This window comes from Amblyomma mixtum, chromosome 10 (genome assembly GCF_055824585.1).
Source record: "Amblyomma mixtum isolate Tamu chromosome 10, ASM5582458v1, whole genome shotgun sequence".
NCBI classification, from domain to species: Eukaryota; Metazoa; Arthropoda; class Arachnida; order Ixodida; family Ixodidae; genus Amblyomma; species Amblyomma mixtum.
Genome location: NC_143021.1, coordinates 70739127 through 70749641, shown reverse-complemented (window position 1 = coordinate 70749641; position 10515 = coordinate 70739127). Strand labels below are relative to the sequence as shown.

At 49.1% G+C, this 10515-nt stretch overlaps 1 pseudogene; it reads right to left on the bottom strand.

Moving 5' to 3' along the window:
* Positions 1-4068: 4068 nt before the first annotated feature.
* Positions 4069-6787, bottom strand: LOC149326081 (myb/SANT-like DNA-binding domain-containing protein 3; annotated as a pseudogene).
* Positions 6788-10515: the final 3728 nt, after the last annotated feature.

Here is a 10515-nt window from a genome sequence, read left to right as displayed (position 1 = left end):
ATTCGAGCAATGACAACATGTCTGTTAAAAAGTGGATCTTTCGGCAAACACAGAGACTGCGGCAACGCCGGGCGACGAACTGCGCGCTGGTCCCAGGCTGCCCTAGTCGTTGCTAGGCCTAATGGTTTCGCATCGCTGACGGCGCTTCGGAAGTCGCTTCCGCTATATCAAAAGGCCTACTCTTCACATCGCTTTACTGCGAACTCGTCCCATAATAGAATATATATTCGATTTCAACGACGCCTTCAGCAACGGAGCTAGCAGGCGGCAGGCGAAGCGCCGCAGCAGCGCCAAAGCGGCTATGGGATGAAATTTGCTAGTATCGCATTCATCACTTGTACGATCAGCTCGGTATTGGCCAACGACCGTCAGAAGTGATGCATTTTTGACATGCATCTATCCCAGGGCTTGCTATAAACGTGAACAAACAATACTAGCGCGTTTTTCACTCGCCGGCGGCCGGCATCAAGGCTGGCAGGCCGGCCCGGTGTGGCTCGGCCCCGAGCGCCCTGAGGAGCGCGCTGTACGTCATCACGACGCTGCCGCTCTCCGTGCTCGCTTTGGCTCCCGCTTCCCGTCGTTGCGTCTGCCGCGCGCGGATCGTCGTTGACATCTAGCAAGTTGCACGCAGGCGACGAGCTGCGATCGGACGTTGCGACGCCGTTCGCAACAGCGCACCACAGTGAATCGCACTCACTTTCGCACATGTGTCTGCGACCACCGGAAGTAAACAAGCTGAGCGCCATTGCTTGACGTATGCATGGGCGGAGCATCGGCGTCTTTTCTTTTTTTTTTCGGAGCGAGCCCCGCGTGTATGAGTTGAGGGTGGTATGTGGGGGAGAAGAGGAACATCATTTTTAATCGGCGATATCTTCGGTGTTGATGGACTTCGCTTAACAATTTTTGTGGTGCGGCGACAAGTGATGGAATACCGATCTCTCGTGGCCTTTTGCTAACTTTGGCAAAGAGCTTTTCAGGGTCCCTTTAAAGAATAATAGTGGCTATTGTTTACCTTTCCTGAAATAAGGACACCAGAGCTTACAGGCTGTCGTGTGATTCAAGTGAAGTGAAGCTGGAAGGGGTGGTACTTTGACTGTTTCATTTTTTAAAGAAGTAAAATTGCGCCCGGGTCTTTATCTCAAAATGAAAAGATACAGGTGAATATCTGCGGAGCTCTCTGTGGAAAAGTCGGAACCCGCACTTGATTGCATAGACCCCGGATACAGTTCACATGTTGGTGACGACTGATACTGGCTGGCTACATAGAAAGCTCGCGAGCCCATGGAAAAGGTTGGTCTTTTGTGGGTGGTGACAGAACAAGGATGTTAGCTATGACCTTATCAGCCACTGGCCATTTGTGACAAAGAAACACCGTTTTACCTGCAGGATTTTTAACTGTGAATTTAAGACTAGTGTTCGTAATACAAGGTGAAATAAATAAATTTTGCTTCTTGCCTTACAACCTATTCCATGAAGGAACTGAAGGAAGTTACATTTAAAGTAAAGTTTGCAGTGAAGTTAGTTTCAGCTTTTCTCACTTTTCGACGTATTCTCCACTAGTGACAGTACACTGCTGTTACTAGTGCCTCTGTTGACTACACTAACCGCCGTATTCACAAACCACACTTGCCCTTATCTTTAGCGCCCCTTCACTTTTCTGCTCCTTAACGCGTTTTAGAAACAGACCTTACCCTTAGCGGTGCCCTTCAGCCCAACTTAAAATTCAGGTAAAGGGAGCCATTTAAGGTACCAACCCATGCACCTTAAACAGCTCCTTACCACAATTCAACATGGCGGCGTGCTACGATTACGACTTCAGTGAGTTCGTCGATTTTCTTCGCCGCCCGGAAGATGTCATCGATGACGGAGCGTACAGTTTTGCGCACCCGTTGCGGCGGAACCTTAGGGATCGCCAGAATCCCATGGAAGTGTACAACAACCAGGAATTCCTCGCAAGGTACCGCTTTTCCAAGGCTGCTGTGCTCAAGCTTCTGTCCATGTTGCCGCTGCGTCAGAACACAGACGGACGAGGTTGCCCTGTGCCGCCGCTGTTGCAACTCCTCGTGACGCTGCGTTTTTACGGATCGGGGACCTTTCAAGTGGTCTCCGGAGACCTTGTAAACGTGTTGTCCCAGCCGACAGTTTCCCGGATTGCAACGCGAGTGTCGGAGATGATTGCCGCTACTTTGTACCCGGCGCTAGTCAAGTTCCCCGACGCTACAAGATTCTACAATATTCTACGACTTCTACAAGATTGCACAGTTTCCCAGGGTGACTGGTTGTATTGACTCCACCCACGTGCGTATCAAAAGTCCGGGCGGAGACGACGCCAAAGTATATAGGAACAGGAAGGGATACTTCTCAATCAATGTGCAGGTAAGTGAAATGTGTACATAACTTCCAGGGTGAGCATAGAGACGCGAAACAACGCCACTTTTGAAGCAGGAATAGGCAGCGCACGGGTATGAAATTAGTTACAAATCAGTGTACAATGAATGTACGCGACCTCGCCGGTGGCTCCAAGTTTTGAGAGCTGCATGATTTGCCTCATCGCACTTTATTTTCCCTAATAGAGATAAATGTTTCTAGTATAAAACTGTACACAAGATTTTAAGAATCATGCACTTGATCATAGTTACAAAAGCAGCTTTGCTAAGGTGGTCGAAATTTCCGGAGCCCTCCACTACGGCGTCTCTCATAGCCTTAGTCGCTTTGGGACGTTAAACCCCATAAACCAACCAACCAACCAACCAACCAACCAACCAACTTTGCTAATCACGATTGTACCGGAAAGGACATGAAAAATCAGATGCACGAAAAAACAAAGCAACTGTAACACATTCATTTCTTTTTTTGGCATGTTTACAGGCTATCACAGGACCTCAACTGCCATTTTTTGATCTAGTTGCAAGCTGGCCGGGCTTTGCACATGACAGAAGAATTTTTGACAATAGCAATGCAAGAGTTCGGTTTGAGGAAGGAACTGTTCCTGGCATACTCCTTGGCGACATGGGGTATGCTTGCCGGCCATACCTAATGACTCCACTGAGAGATCCTGGGCAGAGAGACAGCCCAGAGTTCAGGTAAGTGAATAATACAGGTCACAATATTGCATGGCAGCTACAGGCAAATGTCGAACGCCTCTTTATTAGGTACAACAAGTCGCAGATACGGACGAGGAACTCTGTCGAAAGGGCTTTTGGCATCTGGAAAAGAAGATTTCCATGTCTAGACATGAAGCTGCAAATTGCAACAACATCTGTAATCGTCATCACAGCATGTGCTGCTTTACACAACTTTGGCCGGGCCCACTCATGTGAAGAAATGCCTCCTGCTCCCCTGCAATCGGACACATGCAACCCTCAGCAGCCATGCCCAGCTTTGCAAGCTCAACAGCCACATCCCATTGACTCAGCGAGTGGCTTCAGGACACGAGCAAGCATTATTCAGCAGTATTTCTCATAGTGTGGCAAAGCAAAACAAACATGGCACGCACCTTCAGAGTACAATATTTCTCTTTGTTTATTGACTTTTTTTATGGCGGCCATTTGGAGCTTTAAGAGCTCTAATTTGGCCCTCTTATTGGCACATTTGAGCTCATGCGCTTTTTTTGCGTGCTTCATGTGAAGCGCATGTTCGGCTCTCATGAGCTTCATTTTAAGTAGGTGCTCCTTCCTCTTTCTCCGATTGTCGTCTTCAACAGCTTTGAGGCGTGCACCAAGCTCTCCCTCAACAGCTGTCTGCTTTGCGGTCTTCCTGCGTTGCACTGAAAGCATGGCTGGAAGTGCTGTTTGTGGCAGTGGTTGCGGGGCGGCTGCTACTTCTCCAGGCGGCTGCTCTGCTTTAGCTGCAGGCGGTGTATTTTCCGTGTCTTCGACACACTCCACCTGGCTGCTGCCACCGCTGAGGCTCACTGCAGTGTCCCAGTGATAGGTCATATATGCAAAAACATTTGTAAGTGTCAGTTTTCATCACAACTCATGATAACCACATGCATAAAAGCAGACTTTACACTGTGTAAACAGACAATTTTTGGTCTCACTTGTCCTAGCAAGCAGCTTCAGGCATTTACGAGTCGTCGCTGTACCTTGTTGAGAGCACAATTTCAAAGCCTGTACTTTGCAAGTGTGGTTTAAGTCAGCATGTGTGTGCTTTACGAAATGCAATAAATTATTAATACTGCAGCCCACCTATTTCAGCTTGCTTTTTGTCTCCTTATACCTATGACTCATATTCATTTATTTATTACCTCAAAGGCTCCGGTTGTGGGGCATTACATGAGGGATGGGCGGATTACATGCAGATTATATAAAGATTACAGAGTACATAAAGATTACAGGATACATAAAGATTTCTGATTACATAAGGATGGCGTCAATCTTTTTCTTGAAGTCGATGAAGTTGACGATGAGTACGGCTTCCGGCGGCAGATCGTTCCAGTCCCGAGATGTATATGACAATCAACTGGCAGCAGTTTTGGCTTCCCTTGTCGAAATCATTTAGGTGCACAAGAGAAACAGTGGTTTCGGTGGGATTTGCTTAAAATGTTTTTTTTTCTAGCTACCTGATGATACGGCTGACTGGTGGCGTCAATACACTTATGTGCAGGGCACTGTAAATGACAACAGTGCGCCATTTCCTGATTCAAGCTTGCTGCCACAGTGTCCGATGTCCTGCGGCTAGTCGCAGCTTCATAATTTGCAGGAGCTCGCACAGTGTGCAGCAGGAAGCATATGCATTATACCTTTGGGTGCTGGTGCTGGTGGGACACTTAATAAAACAGCCTTTCTGTTAGGCGTTCAATAGGTCCTGGGTCAAGGTGACGAGGGCGCGTTGCGGTGTTAGATCCAGCTAGGCGAGCCAGATGGGCCACGGTGGGGGTGGGGGGAAAGGATAGGCGGGGGACTGGAAGGTTGCGTGCCACTGTGCAAGGCAGTGTTCTATGTTAGCATATGTGTGTGGACAGTTTGGGCACTGTGGTGTGGAAGTGTACCGGTACTGATAAAGTTTGGCTGGTGTATGTAGGAGATTAAACTGTATTCGACGAAGAATGCTAGCTTCACGGATCGATAAGGATGGGTGCGGCGGTGGCAAATCAGCTAAATCCAATTTTTGCTGCGTGTAGTATTCGTTGACAGTGTGTCTGTAAGCCCTGACCGCCTGCTCCGTCTGTGGGCTCGTCCATGGTATCCCGGGCACCCGGTGTATAGTTTCGCAGGCAAGCTGGTGAGCCAGCTCATTTCCGGGGATGCCCATGTGACCAGGGATCCACCGCAGGGTCACCGGTCGTGGGCTTAATGCTGTGAGGGCGGCATCTAAGGCTGATCGGGTGGGGAAGGGGAGGGCTCTTTCCTGGAAGGCACGCAGAGCTGCCTGCGAGTCTGTATAGACAACGTATTGGGGGGACAGGGGGTAGGGTGGCAAAGTGTGTGATGGCATCGGCGATCCCGTGTATTTCTAGAGGCATATTCATTTTATGCAAAAGACTTTTATCGCTTTCACAGTACACTCATGAGAAGTTAGCAGCAGAGAAAAATCAGTACTAATATACATGAAATGCTTAAACAGCACGCATACAGACGGTGTGCGACACTTGTTCCGCTAAATATAACCAGTAATCAGGGAATAATTTTGGTCACTACAAACATACTCCAATAAAAGCATATGCGACATGTGAAAGCAGGAAATTGTTGATGGAATCTGCATAACAGAGCAAAGGAGTAGTTATAACATACACAAGCAGCACTGAATCATGACGTCCTGAAATCGATGCATCAACAGTGGCATTAGTGTGACTAGCAGTGAACACGTAGAGCCACCCCATATTCTTTTTGCGTTAAAGCAAGCAATCTGCTCATATGCCTTCCTCTCATGAGATTTTGCTGCAGCTCCTTCCCTTGTCTATCTATGCTCGCTGGAATATAACAGACAACTATGCCAAACAACTGCCCTGGCAGAACACATACCGTTGGACAGCTCAAGCGGCTCCGCTTGCATTGATTCGAGCAAGGCGGTGACGTCGGGTGTGTACCCTGGTCGGGAGGCGACCGCGTGCTCTGCGCGGTCACTGTCGAACGGGTTGGGCAGCCGCGTCGACAACTGGGACGCCGCAGCACCAACTCGCTCCAGCTCGTCTGTCATCTGACTTTCTCGCGCGCTGCCACCTCCTGGGAAACCCGCCTCGTGTTTCATCATTAGTAGTGATGCAGTCTTTAATTACCTACAGATGATCAGCGCAGTGCACGAGATGACGAGCATGATACGCGCTCGGGATTTAATAGGTTTAATACTATGTGGCCACATCCGAGGCATGAAAGATAACACGTCGAAGCAGAATGTATGATATCTCACAGTCAAGCAATTCACAGTCGGCTATCAACCGAAAAGCAAACTAACACCGCTGGGGAGCAGTCTTGGCGCAAATCAAGGAGCCTGGCTATCAGCAAACAGTAGTTTTACAGAAAAGAGAATCAAGCGAAGGAAGACCAGAGAGAACAGAGGAGCTCACCTGTCGCAAACACTCCCTTCGTGTCAGCGGCCTTTGCCTTCTTCCATTTTTCATTTCAATTGTCCCAGCATTTGAGCAGTTGGCTCTCCGTTCGGTAACGGACGTTAGGCCGGCAGTTGCATTCACCTTCCGTTATCACCTTCCAAGTTTTCTTCTTTTTTTTTCCAGGGAAACTCCGTCTGTTCGTTTGCTCTCCTCGACCACGGTGTACTTATTGCAGAGTTCAGCAAGAACGTTGCGCTCTTCTTCGGTAAAACTTGATCTTTTTTTAGCCTCCATGTCTTTTTTTTTGTTCTAAATAAAAACAAAATAGAAAATGAACGCAGAATCCAACAAGAGTGCAACAGAAAATGCCAAAAAAAAGAAAAAAGTCGAAAAAGAAAAAGAGCGAACCGACGTCGAGAAGCAAACATTCGCGAAAGAGGCGGGCGACGTGAAATCAACAAGCACATTATTGTGACGGCTACACTGCAAGGTGGCCAAAAGAGAACTGTGCTAAAAGAAGAAAAAATGTCAAAATTGGAAAATTGCCTAAAATCTGTGATGCTTACTTGCAAGCGTGCTAAGAGAAATTGTTATTCACTTTTTGTCGTAGGAATAAATTATATCTGTATGTCCAGGTGATTCAAACATAAAAACGCGAGTAGCCTCGCTCCCATATCATCAACATATTCGTATAGGAGCCCCTTTTCGTAAGGCGCCCTTAAAATCGCGTAAGGTTGGTTTCTGAGGCTGACTACAGCCTTATCTTACGTTTCAACTTAGGCCGTCCTTGCCGAAGGCCCACTTAACGCTTTAAGAAAAGGAACATTTGTGAATACGGGGGTAAGAGCGCACTGCATACGTGACCTATTCATGAGATGCAAAGTTCATACCCTTTCAAGTTTCCTTTATCGTGGGGAAGCTGGCAATGCACAAGTGGTGGAAGTGTACTGTCGCTAGGGCCTTTATTGAGAATTATGTGCTCGTGGGGAGGAGACTATGCATCTGATGAAGAGGAGCGGCCAAATAATTCAGCGACTGAGGAATGACTACAGATACAGTGGCCCCTGGCAGTGTTCTCATTCACATGGACAATTTGTCTATATGGCACCAACAGCACATAGTGCAGTTCCCTGATGGTAGCATGGACAGTAGCAGCAAAGGTATGCTGCAAAGGCACAGGTTAACTATGTGAAAGTGTGCCAAATTTAGCAACTTTCTTGCTTTGTGCACATTGCCAAGAAATGACCTGCTTCAAACACTTGTGCCATCGTGTTCTTTTCTGCATCCGTGTCCTTTGCTGCGGTGTTCCATTACAGATGAATTACCAAGAGCTGGTCTTCTGTCTTAACAACAAGCAATTTTTAACAGGTAATGCAGTGGTAACCGTTCATTTATTGTCAAGAAAGCTTAACATGTCACATACCTGCACACTCATTAAGACATCCCAAATCCTTCCGTCAAAAGGTTTTTTTTGCTTTTCTTGTTTCAAATTTTGTCTCCAGATTTTTGTCTTTTCCAACTAATAGATTGTGCACTCAAATAGTTCACTGAAAGAACTCTATGTAATAACCTCCATTGACCATGTTTCATTAATTTTGCATTGCTCAACCGATTTGTATTGCACCTCTTTTGTACTGACTGCTGGGTACACACCCTGACGGGAAATTGCAGTTCGGGCTGACCCAACAAACAGATGTATTGTTACTGTGGAGCAATAGAGTATTATTACTACTATTATATTGTCGTGTCCGGTCGCTGTGTTGAATGCAGCGAAAGACGCACACGGTACTTTAAGACTTCGTTTATTTAAAGCCGATGAGGGTGCGACCAGCGTCGACCGAGGCAGGAGCCGAACTGGCCGCCCGAAGAAAGGAGGGAGGGGAGAAGCGTCCACGGGAGGGAGTGGCTTCCCAGAACAGGAGGAGGGTGCGGGGGCGCACCGTGGGGGGGCATCCGGCGACAGCGTGCGACGAGGGGCAAGCGGTCGTTAGGAGGAGGATTGAGTGGTCGTTAGGAGGAGGATGCGAACTGTCGTTAGGAGGGGAATGCGAGTGGTCGTTAGGAGGGGGCGCACACACACAAAAGCAATAAGGGGGGGACACAACACTTCCTTCCCCCTTAGAAAGTTGCCTGGTATCGTGCAGGGGGTCGGCGCTCACGCGTGGAGGCGCGCTGGCTTTGTGCGCTCGGGGGAGAAACACTTGTAGGCTGGCTGTTGTTCGCTGTGTCTCCTAGGTCTGTCCTGGGCGAAGTCTCTTCTTCCGGGAAGAGGTGCCAGGCTATGTGGGAAGATGGTGCACGTGTTCTCTCCGCTGGCGGACAGCTCTCAGACGGCGTCGTAAATCTACGCAGCTGGTTGAGATGTCGGCGTGCTACTGTGCCATGTATGTTGACGAGCCAAGAGCGCAGGCCTATGCGTCTGACAATTGTAGCTTCCTCCCAGCGTGTCTTTTTCAGAAACTGTCGGGCGAGGACGCGCTGCCCCTCATTAAGCGTGCCGCAGCGCGGAATTGCTTTTTCTTCCCGGAACGTCTCTGCCTTTGGCTCGGGGAGGATGGCTGTGAGCTGGGTTCGCATTTCACGCTCGAACATCATTTTCGAGGGGGTCTCGCCTGTTGTGCTCTGAACCGTCGTGTGCTGCTTGAAGAGAAAGCGCGCAAGGCGGCGCTGCAGCGAGCCTGTCTGATCTCTTTCAAGGGCGCGTTTTAGCTCGGCTACGTAGCGCTCGGCTTGTCCGTTTGTCGCTGGGTGGTAGGGGGCCGATGTAACTGATGAGATCCCGTTGTCGCGATAAAACTTGAGGATCTCCGCAGACACAAACGGTGTTCCGTTGTCCGACACTACCTTGCGCGGCAGGCCGAACGTTGCAAATAGTGATCGGAGGTTGTCAATGACTGCTGCCGAAGTCGTCTGTCCCATTTGCCTTATCTCAAGCCACTTTGTGTAGGCATCTACGACCACAAGGAAAGTGCAGCCCTCAATTGGTCCTGCAAAATCAATGTGCAGTGTGTGCCATGGTGTGTCTGGCTTTTCCCATTCTGGGACAGGAGCTTTCGGCGGGGCGCTCCGGCTGCTCTGGCAAGGCTTGCATTCTCGCACCACTGTTTCGATGTCGTTGTCAATGCCAGGCCACCACATGTAGCTTCTGGCACACCTTTTCATTGCAACGATGCCCCGATGTCCGGCGTGGATGAGAGACATAGCTTGTGCGCGTAGTTCTCTCGGCATCACAACTCGGGACCCAAATATGATGCAGCCGCGATGGGTGCTCAACTCTGTAGCTCGCCTGCGGTAAGCGTCGAAGTTGTCCCCCTTGAGTTTATGCACGTTGCCTTGTTGAACAGCTGTGTAAACTAGCCGGAGAGCTGCGCACTTCTGCGTAGATGCTGCAACTGTGCCTGCTGTAAGCGGAGGTTCTGGCAGTGCTTCGAACATCAGAACGTCTCCTGGTGGAAATGGTTCGTCAACAGTTGCGTCTAGTGGCAGACGGCTTAGCGCATCGGCGTTTTGATGTTTACCGCATATCATCACGCCTAGTGGAGAAAACCAGTTTCTCCCTAGAAGGCTTGATCCTGTGCCCTTCACAACAAGCAGAGGTAGCGTATGGGTCTGGCCGTTGTAGTTAACCTGCACGTTGGCAGAGCCCAATAGTGGCAGATTCTGTCCTGACCACGTTCGCAGGTGCGTGTCGTCTTGTTGCAGGGCGGGTGCGTCAGATGGCCATGAAGTTCGGAACGTGTCCTCACTGATCAGAGTACAGGCTGCGCCGGAGTCCACCTCGAACTTAATCAGCTGGTGATGTACGCTTACTTCTGTAAAAATCTTCGGTCGCGTGCCGAGATTCATGGTGTTCAGGTCGTACAACACAGATGGTGTTGCTGATGTTGTTCCATGGAGATCAGATAGCGGCGTATTCTCTGAGGCGTTGACGCTGTGATTAGGCTGGGAAGGTGACTTTATCTTGGCAAGTCTCCGTTTCGTAATGCATGCTCTTTCGATATGCCCTCGCTTGTGGCAAAAAT